This window comes from Stylophora pistillata, chromosome 3 (assembly GCF_964205215.1).
Source record: "Stylophora pistillata chromosome 3, jaStyPist1.2, whole genome shotgun sequence".
Lineage (NCBI taxonomy): Eukaryota > Metazoa > Cnidaria > Anthozoa > Scleractinia > Pocilloporidae > Stylophora > Stylophora pistillata.
The window spans coordinates 38695965-38717253 of record NC_142521.1 but is presented as its reverse complement, the minus strand read 5'-3'; the positions used below and the strand labels follow the sequence as shown (position 1 = coordinate 38717253).

The window sequence follows — 21289 nt, the reverse complement described above, 5'->3', positions numbered from 1 at the left end:
TTTCACAGGTGCTTACCAATACTTGGCTGTGTAGCCGCGCGATGCGGTTCCAGTCGAGGCCCACAAATTGACCCTTGCTCATCTTAGAGTCTCCAGTAGCTCAGTGGTTAGAGCATCCGACTAGATCACGGAGGGTCGTGGGTTCAAGTCCCATCTGGGGCTCGGATTTTTTCTATTACACTAAAAATTGTTTCATCTTTACATGCTCACTTTGGAGGTTGATTGGCCGCATCTTGATATGCCTTAATGTGACAGCGTGATGCTGTTAGTGAGTTTTCACAGGTGCTTACCAATACTTGGCTGTGTAGCCGCGCGATGCGGTTCCAGTCGAGGCCCACAAATTGACCCTTGCTCACCATAGAGTCTCCAGTAGCTCAGTGGTTAGAGCATCCGACTAGATAACTATTACCTAAAAGCTAAAAATTTACGACTATAATGATGATAATAACAATAGAATCATTTAAAATATTTATTTATGCCAAGAAAGGTTTGTAAGTCAGCAAGACCTATGGAGAGGGGTTCATGGTGGCGATAGCTTCCACTTCCACCTTCTGTGGGTCTGGTCTGGGGCCGCTTGAGCTTATGATGTGGCCAAAGAATTGTATTTCTGTACATTTTATCTTGCATTTGTTTAGGTACACAACATAGTAGTAACGTTTTACCGAGATGGTGGAAAAATATCTATCCTCATGCTAAATGCTTGAACAAACAATGCTAACAGATAATTATTTTCTGCACTTATCCACCAGCCTTGATCTATGACAGTTATAACATGAGAATTAAAAAGCTGTCGAACCGACTGAACTGAGCCGAAAAATAAATTTACTAATGTGGAAAGCGGAAATCTACTAACAAGAAGGTTGCGAATGTGGCGACCTTGTTGACATTTCCATCAACTTAAGAGGTTTGCTGAAAATTGGTGTTCATGAATAATTACTCTAATGGACCTTTTATCTTCTACAATCCTGATACGTTCACGCCGCAATACAACACAATTTTTTTTACGTAATCTTATATTTAAAATATCAGAAGTCTATCGTTTAAAGGTAAAGCATGGATTTCAAAATCAATATCTGGTAAAAAATCATAAACACGATGATATTTGAAATGAAAAAAATAATTTAAGGATCGCAGTAAAATCGAAATAATAAATGAAAAAATATCCAATTTGATATAACTTCGTGTCACACCCCCCCAAAAAAACATGTCAAAATAAAGCGATTGTAAAAAGATTACACACAAAAAAAATTAAGTTTCAATATTCTCTATATAGTCCTTCGTAGTAGTGAAAACGAAACGTAAAAGAAGAACAAAATCTTATTAAACGAAGAGAAACTTTGGGCATTCTGAAAAATTCACGTTCCCTTGACCAGAATATCGATTAATAGAGATTTAAATCCTTTATTAACTACATTACTATACCGGATAAAATCTTAAATTATGTACAATAGTGTGCTCAAGGCTTTTCGCCGTCTTTGTCTTTTGTTTACGGGGTGGGGATGCCAACCCCACGCCCAACCCTCTTCCTTTCTCATCCGGGCTTGAGACCGGCAAATGGCGGAGTTAACCAACACAGGAAAACATGTACATTACACACAGAAAATAAAATTTTGTTGCCCATGAGCTATAGTCTGGGTTGCCAATCCCACAAAACAAACTAGCCTGGTGTTGTTATGCGAGGGTTCACCTGCTGCAACTGAACGCAAATCAGCAACCCACCTCGCATCCGAAGCTACATTCAACGAGACAACATGTACAGTACACAAATGAAAAGAAGAAGAGAAAAATCGAAACGAGGGGAATGAGGAGGCCTTTTCTTCTCATCTGGCGGCCATAGCAGTTTGCGAAGGTAAAGAAATCGAACTGGAAACTATTACTAGCAAGGCTGACGCCGAGTGCCAAACTTCCGAATTTGACTACATGTTTCAGACAAGCAGATATAAAGCTCCAAATAAGGATTTCTTTGACACTGAAGATAAAGTTCGCTTTTACACTGTGCTACCGTCTATGGAAGTACTAATAGTTGTTTTCGAGCACGTCTCCTCACACGTTACGCGGCAAACACAGTCACTCAACAGATTTCAAGAATTCATCATAGACGAGTTCACGCTTGACGATGCATCATGGGTAATCAGGACATTGCTCGAAACAAAATGGCGGACGCGCCTCGATGGGTCTTTTGTTTCATGTCCTTTGTTCTAGGTTAGCATGCATAGTAAGCGTCTCCAACCATTAACTACAATACAAGAAGATACAGAGTTTATTTTTACAGTTTTTCAGGCTCAGAACACTAAATTGAGACAACAATTCTTCATGGCAAAGCACCTCAAGGACTTCCTCGAACTCTCGTGCGACGAACTGAAGTTCTATCTTCGACATAGAGCTATTCCAGTCAGTGGAAATCATTCAGACCTAGCAGCACGTGCTCTGGTTGCGTTTGAACAAAACGTCTCAGTAAAAAGTTCTGCTGAAGACTTGACAAAAGCTTTACAACATGAATACAAAGCACTACTTAAATCGCTTGATATTCGACAAGATCCTTTAGAGAGGATAGAATGGAACAACGATCTGTCGAACTGGCCAAAGGTTGATCTTGGCAAGATTTTTTCTTACATATTAGAAAATAAGGCCTTTTCAACTGAATATATCGGTCAATACAAAGTCAGAAAGGCTTACTCGCACTTCAAAAGTGGTTTTGTTCACGAAGTTTTGTCCTCAACATTGCCAACAGGGAACATTTTACTTTATTCTGCGGTAACACCATCGACCAAAGTTAGAGAGAAGCCCCATAAAGTCTGGGTTGCTTGTAAACCCACAGAAGAGACTCTTTGTGGGTACTGTAGTTGTACAGCAGGGCACAGTAAATGCTGCAATCATATTATTGCTGTACTTTATAAAGTTGAATTTGCAAACCAACAGGGAGTAACAAATCCATCTTGCACTGAAGTGGCTTGCTACTGGAATTCTTCATCCAAAAAAGAAGTCAGGCCTATGAGAGTTAAAGAAATGAACTTTCAAGCTCACAAACTAAAGAATTCAACTGCCCAATTCTCTCTCAATAACATTCTAAAACAGGAGTTTGATGGAAGACCATTGGCTATGAGACATATTTCTAATGAAAAGAAATATTCTTTTCTCGCCTCAGTCCGCACCGCACTTCCTGATGCTGTGCTCAACATTACGTATGCGCCCACAAACGAAGAAGATGTCCCCCCTACATTGCAGGAGCTAGCTGATCAAGTGTTAGCAACATGCACTTCACAAGAGGAAAGTGAGCTTGCCAACTCATTTTCACAGTTATTGTCATTTAATGAAAATAGTCTAAAGGAACTAGAAAAGGCAACTCGAGACCAATCACAGTCTTATGTTTGGATTCAGCAGAGAAAAGAAGAATTGCTGCCTCCAACTTTCATGAAGTCTATACCAAGGTTAAGACATTATTACGGCAAAGAGGTAAAGAGGTGAAAATAAAGGTTACACCTCTTTTGGCCAAGCTCATGGAGCCCAAGGATTTGAGCTCCATTCCAGCCATCAAGTGAGGGAGACTGCACGAACGAGATGCTAGCAAAGCATTCTTCACCAGCATGGCCAAATTGCATAAAAATGCCAAACTACATAACTGTGGTTTATTTGTGCTTAAGTCACATCCATATATAGGTGCAAGTCCTGACAATATGTTCTCCTGTTCTTGCTGTCAGAATGCCTGTGTTGAGTACAAGTGCCCATACTCAATTAAGGATCAAAAAGTAGAAGAGGGCTACAAGAACACAGACTTCCTTGAAACATGTGACGGGAAATTGCAACTGAAACGAAGCCACAAGTACTTCTTCCAAGTGCAAGGCCAAATGGCTCTGACAGGACTCCAAACAACCTATTTTGTAGTTTGGACTTTGAAAGGTCAACCACTAGTTGAAAAAATTGATTTTGATATAAATTTGTGGAAAGATATCATTGCCAAACTTGTTATTTTTTTCAAAGGTTACGTTCAAAGGGTGCTGTTGGGTCTCAGACCCCTTTGCTTTTGTTTGGTTTGTGAGAAACCATGCCTGGAACCTGAAGAGTTTGACTGTGGAAACAGTGAAGAGAGTATTCAGTGTGAGTCTTGCCAAATATGGTGACACTGTGTATGTGTCGGCAGTAGTATAAAACATAAAACACTGTCAGCATTCTACAAAGCTGAAAATTAATTAATTAATAATAAGTTCTTATATAGCGCATTAAAATTTAACTCTATGCGCTTTACAATTACAATTAATAAAATTTCAATAAAAATCCTATACATGTAATTTTACGCTACTCCATCTAAACTAATGAATTATTACGTGTTATACATGTATTTGACAACGTACGATATCAAAAAAAATCTGGTGGCTTAATTTTTGAAAAGATAAGTTTTCAATAAGCGTTTAAAGGAGTCAACAGATTCGGCGTTTTTTATGCATTCAGGTAGTTGATTCCACAAATACGGTGCAGCGTAGGAGAATGCTCTTTGCCCACACGTTTTAGTTCGAATTGTTGGGACCTCAAGTAGATTCATGTTTGATGAACGGAGGTTTCATGCTGGAATATATCGACTAAGAAGTTCAACAAGATAGGTTGGAGCCATGTCATTTAGTACTTTGTATGTTATCAACAGTATCTTGAATTGAATTCGTTTTGTGACCGGGAGCCAATGAAGTTTCATAAGTATAGGTGTAATACTGTCTCTTGATTTAGCACCGACTAACAAGCGGGCAGCTGTGTTTTGGATCCGTTGGAATTTTTCGATGTCACAAATCGGTAGACCGTACAATAGGCTATTACAGTAATCAAGTCTCGATGAGATGAAGGCGTGTATCAATCTTTCATTTTGCTGCGTCGAGAGGCATTTACGAACGCGACCAATATTTCTGATTGCTAGAGACGACGATTTACAGATGGAATTTATATGCGAGCGTAAGTTCATCACAGAATCAAGCATGACGCCTAGGTCTCGGACAGTATTAGATAAATTAATGATATCATCTCCAATATTGATATTAAAGAAAGGAGGATTTTTTGAGAAGCGTGAGAGGAAATGAATTATTTCTGTTTTTGAAGGGTTGCACTGCAACCCTTCAACACATGATTTCAATCTTTCCATCCCCACCCGGTGTGGTATGTTAATCATGGAGGCAATCATTGGGCCCTCTAAAGCCTGGTTAATGTATGGCGCTACTCTCTCTCTCGTATCACTCCCTACACCCCTGGCTGATGAATCATAGAATTACGATCAAACTTCAACTTACAGGTAAGTCTCGTTTAATTTCCAATTATCATGCCTAACAGAAAAGGAAATGAAAGTCCCCAGAAAGATAATAATTATTCAACAAAAAGATATGTGGCTTTTATTAAGCCAACATGCTACTGAATAAAGTGACCACAATGAATGTGGTCCTCAGGGTCGCAAATATATCCTCATGATCTTAGGCCCCCCTTCTTGTCTTAGCGTTTGGATGAGTGGACCCTTCACTTACTTCATGACGTTAAATCGCCTCTGTATGAAGAAGCCACTATACACGCGACAACTTAGGGAATTTAAAAGATAAAATTAATTTATTGATCTTTCAGCTGAGCTGAGACTAAAGAAATTGTAGGAAAGAAGGCAAACTTGGCTTCGGAAAGGAAACTCTTGCCTCTTTCGACCTAGTTGGGCTCTACTACCAACTGAGATACGAAGCCTCACTTTGAGGGAGGCGTCAGTCTTAAATGGGAAATAACTGTCTCCCTTCGTATTATTTTAGTTCCACTCACATTGGGAGCCTAATGCTTGACTGATAATGAACCACAGCTTGTGTGAAACGCAATCATCGCGGATTTGTCGCATAAGCAGCCCTAATTAGAGTGAAAGTGTTTTTTTTTTCTCTCGTTCTCAGTCTCCCTGCTCAAGTGGGCCATGTCAAAACAACGGAACTTATGTACCACTTTACCAAAAAATGGCTACAGGTGTCGTTGTACGAGATCGTACAAAGGAAGCCATTGTGAAAAAAGTAAGGCGAAACTCTCTTCTTATCATTTAAATTGCTGTTTAATCTTCACCACGATAGGTGATAAAACGCCGTCTCCAAGTAACTCGACTAGTCTCCAGATTGGTAATCGAAGGTTTAAAATTAGCTATTTATTCTTTATCCTGTAATTTTTCTAATTTCCATTTCATCAGTAATAATCAAAGAAAAGTCTATGGGTATGGGTTTTCCTTTTCACGCTTCACGTGGCGATTCTTTGATGGGGATCATTGTGTGACATAATAAAATAATAATAAAAAAAATTAAAAAAACCGCTGCGAAAGCGACTAAAAGAGATTCCAGGTTCACCTACCAGTACTGAAGCTAATCGAACCGCGTACTCGATTCCGATGTACTCAAATATAGCAGCATATCAAAGTCATTTCATAGAAGGGTTAACATTTGCTTTGACTTGCATCCAGACTCTCGCGGACATATTTCGCATGCGCGAATGACCAAAAGTTTTATGCGCAAACGATAAAAACAAACATGGCGGCCAGAGTAAAAAGAGAAATCAAAGCGCCGAAGCGATTAATCAACGAAGTAAACCCGTTAAAAGCTGTAGCTGACGAGGGCAGAATACCAAAGCGTCAAAAGGACAATCGCCTTTACGAAATCGAGTCGAAAGAGGTCGACAAAGAAGGCAAACGAGTAAAAATACATTGTAACGGATTTAGTGATAAGTTTGACGAATGGAGGCCATATGATGGTGATAAATTTCCTATTATGCGGTTGGAACATAAATGTAAACCATCCATGGAATCCATAGACGATCGTTTGCATCTCTTCCAAGGCCGCTTGTATCGGGAAGTGAAGCGAAAGCTATACTCTGGAAGGAAGGACGATCCAGAAATCAGGATTGAAATTTCTATGGAGGAGGTCTTTGAAGTGAGTATTGCCACTGCTGCTCGTGCAAAAAGGGAAAGAAACAAGCAAGTCTATCGGATTTGTAATCACGACCTAGACAGCTTTTTGGGAGTCAAATGGGATGAACGGATTTTAAACGAAAATAGTGATTATGCTTTTGTGACAGAAGGGGCAGTGAGATTTTGGATTACAGAAAGGAACCCTATAATAGAATACAAGCTCATAGGGGGCAAGTATGTGAGGTCAGAAATTGAAGATGACCGTCAACTTGTTTTTACTTTTGTTTGTGGAGATGGAAATAGACACCAGTACCTAACAAGGGATGACTGCTAAATTAAAGACTGAGTTAAATGCAATCACACAACTACAGTTATTGTTTTGATATATTTTATTATCAGTTTATAATCATTGTCAGTTAATTATTGAGATTGAGGGAATGAAAATATTTGTTCATACTAAATTCTAAAAGAGTTTTTGAATATCTTAACTACACATGGATATTACATTTATTTATATTTACTGTAATCAAGGCTGTTATAAGATAAATTTTTAACATGTCAACTAGGAAGCCTAGCCCTCAAAGTTACAGTCACTAGAAAGGAATTTACAAAGTACATCTCTGTGTCCATCTTCCATCAACTTTGATAAGATGTGCACAACAAACTGCAGTCTGGCATTCTTTACAGTTAGCTGAGCATGTCTTTATGGTGTGACCAAGACCTTCACAATTTCCACACTTATAACTTTTCTTTATTCTTTCCATGCCTCTGCTTCTAGGAGCTGTATTCTATTTTTCTTCAAAAGAATCTGTTTTAAAGCAGAAATTCCCCTATGATTTGAGGATCTAAAATAATGTTTGGATGATATATCATTATATTTTTCCATTCCTTGTTGTGTAAAATAGGATATATTTTCATAGAGTCTTAAGAATTCAGGCACATGAGCATATAGTGCATGCATGTAAGGGGTAACATCTTTGGCTTGATACAAACATAGAAACTTATCAAACCATGAGTTGATCTTATTTGTTAACTGAGTAATAGCATCATCAGTTGTAAACTCAAGCTTCAGGTCTCCAATAATTTCCATAAAACTGGCCCATAGTTTTTCCATTTCTTTAGTTTCCTTAAAGTTGGGAAGGAGTGATTGGAAATTTATGCTTTGCATAACAAGCAACTTTTCTGGTCCGGTAAGGTCTCTATATTCTAATTTTTTAGAGTCTTTATTTACTCTCCAGTCAAAGGAAATTCCAATGTCCTTCAGAAACTTTTCATATCCAGCCATATGTTTATATTTCTGCCTTGTAAACCCACTAGGGAAAGTTTTCACTTTATCTATTGCATCTTCCCTGCGAAGTTGCTGTATGAGAAGCTCAATCAAGTTGTCAGAAATCCTCAAAAATAAGTGAAGTGTGTCAATTATGACATGATCAATGGGAATAAAAGAAAATAAAGGCACTGATTTACAATTGAACTTTTTAGATTTTGCATTGGCAGTTATTTCTTCACATGATCTTGCACCAAGGGACCTGTCTGTGAGGGACCACTTCTTGCTGCAGTCAAACCTTTCATTCCTAGGACATTTGCACCAAATACAGGCATAGTCCTGATTTGCTGCACCCAAACCACACACACAAGCTAAGAACTTCCAGTCCCCTCCCAAAAAGTATTCAATGTCACATTTATAATCACCCACACATATTTGCTTTAGATTCTGCATTTCATCATTAAGATCTGCAAGGGTTGCCTTTAAATTATCATAGCTTTCAGTAGTTTTGATTATGGCAAGAATATAGTTGCCTTTTTCACTCATTGCAATATCTCTTTCATTTAATATTGTGTAAGTTAAATTAACAATTTTGAGCCTTTTCCCAATGTTGGTCCCATCCCCACTAATTTTAACTTTGATTTTAGTGTTAATGTTCAAAACTCCTTTCCCCTGAAGCCTGATTACTTGTTCCTCTAAACTTTCTTTAAAACTTAACTGGACTCCCTCGGCTTGGCCAGGTGTAGGTTGAAGATTCCATTTTGCATTAAGTTCTTTCAATTTCTTCTCCAGCTTATAGCTGTTTGGCATCTGTTTGGTTTTCATAGCCAGCTCATGCCAAGCCTCATTAGAAATGTTAAATTTATCTTTAATGTAGATCCACATATTAATTTCATCCAAATTTTCATCTGTCAGCTCCGTTGAGTCCTTGTCCTTTAGTGGCAGCTCGTTTTCATCAATTAAGGAAAATGTCTCGTACTGTTGAGTTTCGCCATTGAAAACTTCTACTTTTGTGGCAATAAAATCGTACAATCCAAGGAAGGATAATGTTGCCTGACAGTTTTCCTTCATCTGTTGTCGAAGACGTGACTGATGCTGTTTCGTATAATCGGTAAATTTTTTCTTTTTGGCCGGCCCTCTCTTTCCGTCTCTCTGCAGTTTCGCAATTTTACGCGCTAGAATCTTAAATTTTTTTTCGTATTTTTTTTCGTCCTTTTCTGCTTTGTTAAGCACTTGTTCGAGTTTCTCTTCTACCTTTAGCCTTTTCGCCTGTTCATCTGCAAGGGATGCTTCCAGCTTTCTCTTTTGTCCGCGCAAACCTCTGTTCTCCTCTTGTAGCTGACACGCTTCAATTTCATTATAGAATATCTTGAATGAGTACGTCTCTTTCTGCCACTTTTCTTTAAGCTTCTTAACATGGCGACCACCTTTTTGACCAGCTTTCCTCAACGCCGAGAGAAGAAGCGAAATTTTCTTCTTGAAGACATTTACGATACGATTGTTTAAGATTAAACCTTTCAGCGCAGACTCTTCAAAAATTCTTCTTATTCTCGCCGACCAAGCAGACTCAGTACTTAAGTCGTCGATTTTCCCCTCTAATTCTTTACAGACTGTATAGATGAGGTAGCTACCAAACAAGATAGAAAAGGATCTTTAACACAATGAATCTTCGAAGAAATACACGAAACTTGAATCTATACTTACTTGTTTATTTCGTACGTAAATGAAGGGACATCTCCGGATTCCGCTCCATCGAATTCCTGTTCTATCGCACTCGCGCTGTTTATAAAGGTTAGCAGCAGAAATAGAACCAAAGCGTTGATTTCAAGGCCCATTTGCCAGGCCGAAACTTTACCGCACCCTTATGAATTATACATCAAAATACGCGGAATTTATTATTCTTTTCGAATTTGGCGGTAACGCACACATTTGAGCATGCGTTGTACAAACCTCGGCCCAGAGTCTTTGCCTTGTCTCGAAAAAATGAAATCAAAACCTCTTAAAATAGCGCGAGTCAGCAACACAAAATATTTATTTGCCAGTACAAGATTATTGTTTAACGGTATAATTTGCACCTCTACGTAAAGCTTAACAATTTTGCTTTTATAATCTGGAGGTAACAGAACGACAACGTTCTTTAAGCGAAAGAGAGAGAGCAAAATCTTCCAAAATTCGCTGATTCTTTAGTCGGTCGCGTTACAGCGGGTGTCACGCGATATCCGATAGAGCCTTTTGTTAAGCGTGACTTTCATATGTTTCAATCAGGTAAAGGTAAAGTCTGTTTACGAGCCTAGTGGCCCATTGGGCCGGTGCTTAACTCCGGTCTCTGTAGCATGAAGCGACTAGGAGTATTTCTACTCCCCCCTGGTTACCCCCAGCATTAAATTTGCCGGTACCCATTTATACACCTGGATGAAGAGAGGCACTGTGAGAGTAAAGTGTCTTGCCTAGGAACAAAACACAATGTCCCGGCCGGGTTTTGAACCCGGACCACTCGATCCAGAGTCGAGCAAAACAATTATGAGGCCACCGCCCCTCCGCAGTTCTCAATCAGAGGAGAGGTTGACATCATGAACCAATGAGAACTTAAAGTAAAAACATGTAACCCGTTTGAAGCGCTCCTATAAATTGGAATTGGATTATTTTCTGCATTTGATTGGTTGGAATGGTGTTGCAAGTTTTCTAGAGTGAAATAAAGCAAAACCAAAGCAGTCCAGGATCACTTTCGATTCTCAATTGTAAACTGGCTTTTATACCATACAATCGCTCATGCGATGAAAGACTCGAGAGTTATCATTAATAATACGAGAAAGTTATTTGAAGATTAGAAATAATTTTGAGTGTTCTACTATTTATTGACCATTTTCTTCATTCGTTTAATAGCAGTCGATCACAACTGCAGTTGTTTATTAGGACCACAGGGAAAACAAATGTGCGACTTAGGTAAGTCATAGGCCACTTTAGGTTCCAAGCCCTTGATTTGGAGTGAGGTTGGAGGTGATGGATGACCTTGTTGTGATAGAGACCTGTATCTAGTCAGCATGATAATAAAGTTATTCACATTTAAAAAGCAGCAAGGTTTGTATCATAATAAGGTCACCCTTAGTGTAGCGGATAGCACGCCTCATCCTGGATATTGTACGTAGGCTTATCTTGATTCGTTCATGTTAACCGCAAATATGAAGTTACAATAGTTCATTGGTCTCGGTTAAAAACGTGCTTTCATATAGCCCCGTCAAAACGCAGTTACTCAGTTGGTTTTCGGTTAGGCAAGTTACAAGTCAAGTTTTAGTAGCATAATTTGCCTCTATTTTGGATTTGTCTTCGGTCAAGTACTAACAATCGGGACTGTTATTTTACTTTAGCGATCGAACCAAGACGGGGATATATTTTACGGACAGAAACACTTGAATCAAATTAATCTATTCCACCGAAGATTCGAGGTCACATCTTAACCTGAAACAAATACAAGCACAAAAACTAAGCTAATCTTATGCATTCGAGACTGACATATAACATTTCAATCATTCCATTACGATGAGATTCTAAATTTGGGTAAAACTAAACTTGAACAAACAAGGTAAATAAAGGATCCGATTCTAACATAGTACAGCAACATAAGGGAAATCTAAAGTGAATAGGACGAGACAATTTGTACATTGTAAGCGTCCCGCTGCATAATAAGGCCTGAACTGGCGTAAATCACAAGATAGACAATACTCTAAGTCGACCATGATTTCGGGGAGCAGATAAAAAACGACAAAGTACACGCTTGCGAGAAACACTTCAAACCCGAGGATATTGAAATATGTAAGTATCGCTTTATATTCAGTCCGACATGTTAAAAGAAAGCTATTTCAAATTATTATTGATGCTTTTTATTTGTTGACAGGTTTAGAAATAATAAAATGTGGCTGACATGATCAGTGCACAGGCAGCTGGATTTTTTTTTTTAAATGATAATCTATGACAAATATCTCCTTACTCAAATTATTCCAAGTCATTCGTGGTTATGTTATTAAATTTAATATTAATTATTTATCATCAACATTTTGTTACAGGTTTCAGTTCTTCATCAGTTTGGTTACAATAGTAACACTATTAGAGAATAGAGAGATCCATTTCATGTCAGAGTGGCAATACCAAAGGAAGGAAAGATAGGAGGAAATCTTGGGAACAGGTTGCCAATGCCAAGTTGCCATGCCAAAAAAAAGTCAAACTGTAAAATTGCTGTGTACTAGCATGACTGCCACAGAATTTTTAAATATCCTGACAAAAGAAGAAGAATTTTTTTCCCTTGATCATTAATTTTCCTGACCTGTGTCTTGCTAGTCACTCGGCTGAATAAAGCAATTGTTAGAAAAAATGTTCCCTCTATTAACTCTGGTTTTCAACAGTTTGCTACGTCAAGGTTAGAGTTCTTTGACGAAATTAGCTAATCGTGAAAGACGCGCGCCACGCGTGATTACGAAAATGTCTCGCGTGGGTCCTTGTGTCCCGTTCGCACCAGCCCTATTAAATCCACGAATTTTTTTCCGCTCTGCTCGATAACTGTTTTTGCTTTATCTTGTATTTTCGATGTCAGATATGGTATTACCTTATCAGCGTTTTAAACATGACAACCATTTTATACACATTCCACTCTTTCTTCTAGGATACCCACTCGTTTTTCCTGCGCCGGGATCCATTGAAAACTATGTGATGCAGTATGCAGCCATATCATCAGACCTCAACTAGTTACTGCTGTGTTTCTTCATAAAAGTTGCCCCCTATTGTCAATAATCAATGCGTGGTTTATAAATTCGAATGTGATCTGTGCGACGCAGATTATGTCGGGTTTTCCGCCCAACACTTACGCCAGCGCATAAATGAACACAGATACTCTGCAATCGGGAGGCATCTTCAGCAACACGGTCTAGTGAAGACTGATTTGGTTGATAAGCAATTTTCTGTTCTAAAGAAATGTAGATCAAAGTTTGATTGTCTAAATTTTGAGCTGTTATTCATTAAGGAACTGAAAGACTCTATTCGCGCCAAATTCTTTACGTGACTCTGCGTGCGAATATGTGACTCTGCGTGCGAATATGTGACTCTACGTGTGAATTCTTTGTTATTTACATAAAATCACCCCATTTTGTTATCCGTGTCTCTTAGGAATTCTTTTACATTTATATTCGTTCTCATTTCACTCTTTATTGACTTGATAATGAAATTAAGCGAACTTCGAAACGTCGTCGCATTTTTCTCAAACCAAGATGGTTTTTAATTTTTTAAACTTTTCGGTTTTATCGCAATTCTTTATAGTTAAATTATTTAACAAATCTCTTTTCCTGAGCGAGTTATTAAGTTTGAGTATTAACTTTTGTTTTCGGAAAGTATCATTATTAATTTATCTACATCTAACGATTTATTCGCATAAGAAGAACTTAGAAACTCGATGCTTGAGGTTGTGTGAGTTAACAGAAAATCCGTTTGAAGTTACTACTATCTTTGTAAATATCTTCATTCTCATTTTTGTTGTATTACATATCCTCGCTCAAGAACATTTCCCCGAATGCCGTTCCCTCTAATTCGCGTTTTGTTTGCTTATTTAGGTGACGGATAATTTGTCACGCATGGGTTAATCAAATTCGTGAATCATTGCTGGCTATTTCTAGGTTTTCCTAAGATTCCTTAAATCCCCAGTGATCAAAAAATTACTCAAGAGAGATAACTTTTTAAGGGGTGGGATATTTGAGGTGGATCATTAAATAGGTTATGGGGTACATCTCGGACCCTCCAACAGTTTATGGAGTTGGCATCTTCAGGTGCTCTTTGCATCGTTAGAGTTCTCTGTATTTTTTATAATTCTTTTTCTTTTTTCTTTTTTTTTTTTATTTTCTTAAGTAGGAAAGTGTCAACGATGAAATTTTCCAATTTCATTCCAGAAGTAAAAAATAAAAGGAGAATAAATAAACTTTTTCTCAGTAAGTCATTCGAATGTCTTTTTTGCGCTCTTCGCCCCGGTAAGACTTTTAGGTAACCTCGCTTTCTCCCCCTCACCCTCTCCCCATCCCCCCTCTTTCCCCCCTCTATACGACCTGGTGACTCTTTGCTGAATAATCTTGTCCGCTATTAGTAGCCATTGTATAGGCATAGAGATCAATAGCAGAGTGTTTTTGAGAACCTTTCCGAAGGATCTCGAGACAAGTTTACGTTAAGAGCCGTTTCGAAGGATCTCGATATTAGTACTACTTTAAATGTTTGTGTTTGGTCCGACCAACTCCGTTACCGAGTGACTTGTCGGTTGGCCAATACAAAGCTAAATTGGGGAGCTAAAACCATTTCCATCATTACGCTGACTGCGTTAAAAGCCCGAAACTCAGGGCAGAGCACTGCGCGAAAATTGATGGGGCTATCAGTTTCTCTGCAATTTTTAGCAGTGCATACTTGTTCGTTTCCTCTACCATCGTCTCCTTTAAATACTAAGAAAAATCAAGTTTATTGGAATGGAATTGTTTGACAATAAACTGGTTACAGTGGCTGCCACGATGTCTGGAACTTGAATGTTGTAGATGAGCTAGTCAGTCCAGGAAGCTTCTTTGAACGAATCACTGTTAAAAATATCATTTCTCTGAGGCAAGTGATCGTTTGAACGCCACCGAAAAGATGAAAATATGCACTTTGCATTCAAAATAATAAAAGTGATAAAGAAATGAGGGGTATAGGCAAGTAAGTTATTCACTATTATTTTCCATGGGTTAATGCTTCATTTTTACGAAATACGAACGAAAAAATTTACTCAATTAACCTCTTTTCCACAAACATGTACAAAGCTATTTATTTATTTATTCATTTAATCGCTTTCACCTTAATTACAATGCTGAAATAAGACTAAGAGGGGAAAAGAAGAAAAAATATACTTTTTAATAGGTCACAAGAACGAAGGTATGAGACAATTGCACGTGAGCTGCTCGAAAACTTGACTGATTTGCATATCTTTTGAAAATTAAGTTTAAAGAAAGGGTAAAAAAAAGAACATAGGAAGTGTTTTTGATCAGAGAGCCGCTCCAGAATGTCAGTAAGCTTGGACTCAATATTATATTCTTGTCGTTTTTGGCTGAAATTTTACGAAGTAAGCGCGCTTGGTGAGATGAAGCGACAAAGTATAAGTATTCTGAAATGTACAATTTCCCATGCAATCTCGAAACCCGCACTAAGTCCAAGCGCTACCCGTAATTTGAAGCAAAGTCGCAAATTTTTAAAAAAAAAGTATATATAAGCAGCAGAATTTAGTTTGTATCTTATTCCCTTGACTCTAGGCAACAATCTACATCTGATATATTTAAGTTCACACAGCAACCAGGTGGACAATCAGACACGGTTTGATGCTCTTCTGGTTTAAAGATTTAATGAATGTAACCAAAAATTAATTACGATTCATCGACCCAACGTTTCGAAGCTCCCGTCTAATGCCTTCATCAGGGGTGATCTGATCGTTGGAACAAGAACCAGAAGCCGAAATTAGTTGCCGTTTTGTTTGACGAGGTGTAAATAGGCGTCATGTAGTAAGCCGCAATCATCATCACGATTGGTACATCCTCTGGTTTGCTTTGATAAAAGAGGCAGATTTTTTTTTTTATTCATTGAAAATGTATGAAGTTTTGTTGTTGCTGCACAAATACTGATTAATATTAACGGCGTCCACTAAAGGTCATCTAAAAGAAGCGTTTGATTAATGAATACAGCCTGCTATATAAAGCCTGCAAGGAAGGTTTCGTTAGATTTCTAAGCTTTTCAAGTCAAATCACCCATCTTTCCAGCTATGGCGCTCCTCATTTTCGTACTCATTCTGGTTTCCGTCTTAGACGGTCGGTCGTCACAACCTGGCGCTCTTTTCCGATCTGCAAACCAAGAATTTATGTATGGAAACTTTAAGGCTACCCTTCAAAAGCGTCTTTCGACAACATTAATCCCATCTTTTCTAGTTGAGGACCAAGATCTTTGCCCATTCAAATGCATAGATAAAGGCGAATGTTTCTCGTACAACCTGGCAGCATATCCGGATGATGGTTGGTACATTTGTGAATTGCTGGCCACAGACATATACAGAGCAAGATCAGAACTTAAGGCGAATGTTTCCTTTCACCATTTTAGTCCGGTGGTAAGTTGTAGTTCATCTTCTATTCAGCGACTTAAAGTTGTTTGAAGAAACTGGAAATTCTCGCGATATTTCAAATTACTGCGTTCTTAAATGTGACATCTAAAGCCGTAAAAATGTGGCATTTTAGAAAGAAACACGGTTAGTCTAATAGCCATAGCGGAGGTAAGTTTCTAAAGAAACTGTGGTGCTGCGTCGTTACGTAATAGATGACATTGGTGAGGGTGCACGTGAAGAGATCAGTAATTTTAAGGGATCGTTTGGGTCCCGATATTTTCTCAGCGTTACGAAGGGAAGGACAAGTTTTGCATCGTGTGCGAGCGCATTTGAAAGTTCCGGGTTGGTCATGAGTTTGTAGAGAGCGTCTGACCAAAAACTTGCCTCAGTTTTTGTCGCATTTCAATGGTATAAGTGGAGGTTATGAAAAGATAGTACCAGTATCTGAATCATTTTTGAATGATTTAAAGTTTTCAAGAATGATGGATTTAACTGCGTGGTTGTGAGAGTGAAGAGAATGCGGTCGGTATTTTCCTTATGTCTGAGAAACTGAGGAAAGGGCATGGTGTTACATAATCAACACAGTTGATTAAACCAAAATTTATCTTTAAATAAGTTATGAATGGGCGTGGGGTTTTTTAACCGACATGTTTCACTGCTAGGGCTGCTGATTGAATGATGTTGTTGTTAATGAAGTACTTGTTGTTGGTTTTCTTATTCTAATTTCTCCTAAAAATACAAATTAAAAATGCAAATCGAAGTTAAATTTCTTGAAAAATCGTCTCATGGCGGGTGTTAGTCTTGCATCATGAACGTTCTGTAGAGTTTTATGTCCCTCAGCTCTAGAAATCTTGGTGTGATATGTTTGAGCATCGAAAACATTTGGGTAACCGTCAGCACGTCGTAGACAGATCATTATAAAGCGAAAGAATAAAATATACATTTGCAAAGTGTTTTCTTTTTCGTCCATTGATCGCTGTTGTTAGTTTTGCCTTTTCTTGTCAAAAGAGAACTGGCCTTACGCCTCCTTTCCTTTGACTGAGGTATGTATCAAAGATGCAACTGTAGCAGTTAACTCGCAGTTTACCTTTAGAATTGTAGAAATGCGAAGCCACTTGACACACGACAACTTAGGAGAATTTAACAGATACAATTAATTTAATGATCTTTCAGTTGAGCTAGACCTAAACAAATTACAGGTAGGAGGGCTGAGGCTTCGAGATTGCCTCTTCTAAACTAGTTGGGCGCTACCACCAACTGAGATACGAAGCCTCTTTTTGAGAGAGAGACTTAGTCTTAAACGAGAAATCACTGTCATCCCTCCGTAATTTAGCTCCATTCATATTAAGAGCCTAGTGCGTGTCTGATTATGAGCCACAGCTTGTGTTGGACGCAATTGTCGCGGTTTTATCTTTTAAGCGGCCCTTATTGTAATGAACGTTTTTTGCCTTTTTTTTCTCGTTTTCAGTCTCCCTGCTTAAGTGGGCCATGTAAGAACAACGGAACCTGTGTACCACTGTACCAAACAAATGGCTACAGGTGTCACGGTACGAGATCGCACAAAGGAAGCCATTGTGTAAAAAGTAAGGCGAAACTTTTTTTTTTTTTTATCATTTAAATTGTTTAATGTTCACCACGATAGGTGGTAAGACTTTGGCTCCATATAAGTCGACTAGTCTCCCGATTAGTAGTTGAAGGTTTCAAAATGGCTGAGCATTCATTATCTGAATTTTTTCAAATTTCCATTTCATCAGTCATAATCATAGAAACGTCGAAAAGTATGAATTTTTCATTGGAGTTTCTTACGATTTTTTTTTGAGTGTGTGTGTGTTAACCAACGCTTCACGTGGCGATTCTTTGATGGGATCGTGGAGTGACATCGTAAAAAAAAGAAAGGCTGCGCAGTTTCCAGGTTCAGCTGCCAGGATGTGGTAATTGAACCGCGCACTCGATTACGATGTACTCAAATTTAGCAGTTTTCAAGTGGTGTTGAAAAACCAAAACCAAGTCAAATGAGAGGTTAACATCATCATGAACCAATCAGAACTTAAAGAAAAAACAGGCAACCCGTTTGAAGCGCTCCTAAAAAATTGGAACTGGTTTTATATTATTTTCTGCAGTTGATTGGTTGGAATAGTGATGAAAGTTTTCTAGGCCAATCACAGAGCGAAGTAAAGCAACACCAAAGCAATCCAGGATCAGTTTCGATTCTCAATTGAAAACTGGCCTTTATACAATACAATCGCTCATGCAATGCAAGACTTTAGATTTATCATACAACATATGAAAGTTATTTGAATATTAGAAATGATTTTGAGTGTTTTTTTATTTATTCACCGTTTCATAGCAGTCGATCACAACTGTAGTTGTTTATCAGGGCCACAGGGAAAACAAATGTGCGACATAGGTAAGCCAAGAGGCAATTTTACAATTGTGTATTCAGTTCCCAAACAGTTGATTTGGAGCGAGGCTGAAGGTGACCTGGTTGTCATAGACACTAGTATCTGGTTAGTATGATAATAAGGTAATTAACATTTAAAAAAACAGCAAGGTTTGTATTATAACAAAGTCACCGTTAGCCTCACTCCAGTTTAAAGGCTTGGCAACCAAGCGTACAACTGTATAATAGACTATTGATATTTGAATCGTCATATGATGTTTAACTAATAAGCGAAAATGCAAAACCTACCCCTTGATTTAAACTGCTCTGACAGAACCATTCAAATAAAGCTCAAGTATCAACATCGTCCATTTATTGCAAAAACTTACAGCTCTAAGTGAGAAGAGCTAAAGCCAAATTGAAATGGATTATCAAAGCCTCCCGATCACTATTTTCACCATTGTGAACAGTAAATTTACGAAAAAGAGGCTAGAGTCTTTTAGAAATTATATATTGAACTTGTTAAAAAATAACCACAACACTTGGCGTAAATAACAACTCCGAAACTTCTTAAGATCCCAAACAAAGAGGCGACAAATTTGCGTTAAGGAAAGCTAAAAAATATTCAGTCTCCAACAGTCTTCTGCGGGAAGGTTAGAGTTAATTGACGTGTCGGCTAATCGTGAAACCACGCGCGCCACAGGTAAGTACGAAAATACTTCGCATGGGTCCTTGTGTCCCGTTCGCACCAACCCTTCTAAGCGCACGGGTTTTTTCCGCTTTGCTCAATAACTTGTTGTTGTATCTTTTACACCTTTTGCTGATCATTTAGGCGAAAAAGATATTCATTTTCGCGAAGTGTAGAATCAATAAGGCGAATATATATTCTATAACACCAAGCAGCACTTCATTAACGCCACGGAACATTCAAGAGCGCAATTTGCATGTTTATAAACAACCAATAGTGTCAACGAACAAACAAGAGCATCTATCGACAATCAAGGACGCCATGTGGACATTTAAAGGCGCGCAATTGACAATCAAAAACACCAAAAGAAAATCAATAACATCTTCGGACAATCATAAGTGAAAAAGGAACATTCAATAAGACAATTAGCATAGAGAGGTGCAATCAATGGCGTCAAGAGACAATTATTCATTGCAAAGTAACATTCCATCCCACGATTCGAACAATCATTTGAATGATGAGTATGTTCAATAGGAAGAAAAAAAGTGTTCATTAGTGAGTTCACGACCAGTTGTCAAAAAATAACAAACAATGGCCAATAGCGTATATATGCACGATCCTTCGCAGTAAAGCACTATTTGAGCAATAGTGAAAATCAGACCTGAAAAAAATTTCAGGCCTGTACGGGATTCGATCCACTGACCTCTGCGATACTAGTGCAGCGCTCTACCAATTGAGCTAACAAGCCAACTGGGAGCAGGCCATCAAATTAATTCGACATAAACCCGTAGATGATAAATCAAACAACAACAAACATATGAAACATATGTATGAACTGCGGTTATGAAACGTATATATGCACGATCCTTCGCAGTAAAGCACTATTTGAGCAATAGTGAAAATCAGAACATCTAACCATTTCTTGATGTTATAGAAAGGTAGCATATTCTTAATTATTTTAAGACCTTGAGTGTTGGTCCGGACGGGGCTCGAACCCTCGACCTTCCCCGCACAACAGTCCAACGCTCTATCCATCGAGCTAACTGGGAGGCGAGAGAGAAGCAATAGATGATTAAAAAGGAAACAAATGGAGCAATGAATAAAGAAAAGAATGAATTACTCATTTCATGAACACGAATTTTCATTAGTTTCAGTGCTTTGGTCTATGATGGTGCCTGGCATCATTTGTGTTTCACGTGGGAAAACACTTCTGGTGAGCTCAAACTGTATAGAAACGCTCAGTATATGAAGGCCAGCATAGGGGAGTTGCAGTGGGATACACAGTAAAATCTGGTGGTCATCTGGTACTCGGGCAGGACCAAGACGCCTTTGGAGGAGGTTTTGAACAGGGGAACACACTGAATGCCCAACTGGCTGAAGTCAACATGTGGGACCGGTTTGTATCTGAAAGCGAAGTTGGTGCCCAGTACACAAACTGCAGGATACCAAGTGGTTCCGTTGTCGCCTGGCCTGACCTAAAAACGCGAACCCGTGGCAGTGTGACTGTCGACCTTTGAAAAACCATAGCCTTTCCTTCAGAGCACAGAACACTCCAGCCTCCAGGCTAGATTTGCATTAACAATTTGCGCGTGTGTGGATTGTTAAGTATGAGTATTTTTAAAAAATTTTGTTTTTGGAGAGTATCATCATTAATTTATCTATATCTAATGATTTATTCCCTTTCGTAACACTTAGAAACTTGATACTTGAGGTGCAAGCACTTTTCTAAATATCCATACGGGTTGACTAAGTTAACAGAAAATCCCTTTGAAGTTACTATCATCATTGTAAATGTCTTAATTCTCATTTTTGTTGTATTACATATCCTCACTCAAGGAAATTTTCCAGAATGCCGTTCCCTGTAATTCGCGTTTTGTTTGCTCCCTTAGTTGACGAATAATTAGTCACGCATGCGCTAATCACTTGAA

At 38.4% G+C, this 21289-nt stretch overlaps 2 pseudogenes across 2 annotated transcripts in view; one reads left to right on the top strand and one right to left on the bottom strand.

Moving 5' to 3' along the window:
* The window catches only part of LOC111331424 (uncharacterized), a 39354-nt pseudogene that overhangs the window by 16180 nt on the left and 1885 nt on the right, over nucleotides 1-21289 (top strand). The window contains exons 3-6 of the transcript XR_015998639.1: nucleotides 12811-16299; nucleotides 17762-17876; nucleotides 18641-18800; nucleotides 20510-21289. The exon at nucleotides 20510-21289 is cut by the window's right edge and continues 1885 nt beyond it. The product of XR_015998639.1 is annotated as an uncharacterized LOC111331424 (transcript). The remainder of the gene's footprint in view (nucleotides 1-12810; nucleotides 16300-17761; nucleotides 17877-18640; nucleotides 18801-20509) is intronic.
* On the bottom strand, nucleotides 7253-10413 carry LOC148736032 (uncharacterized; annotated as a pseudogene). The gene is made up of 2 exons (XR_015999073.1): nucleotides 9861-10413; nucleotides 7253-9783 (listed from the first exon to the last, which is right to left on the bottom strand). The product of XR_015999073.1 is annotated as an uncharacterized LOC148736032 (transcript).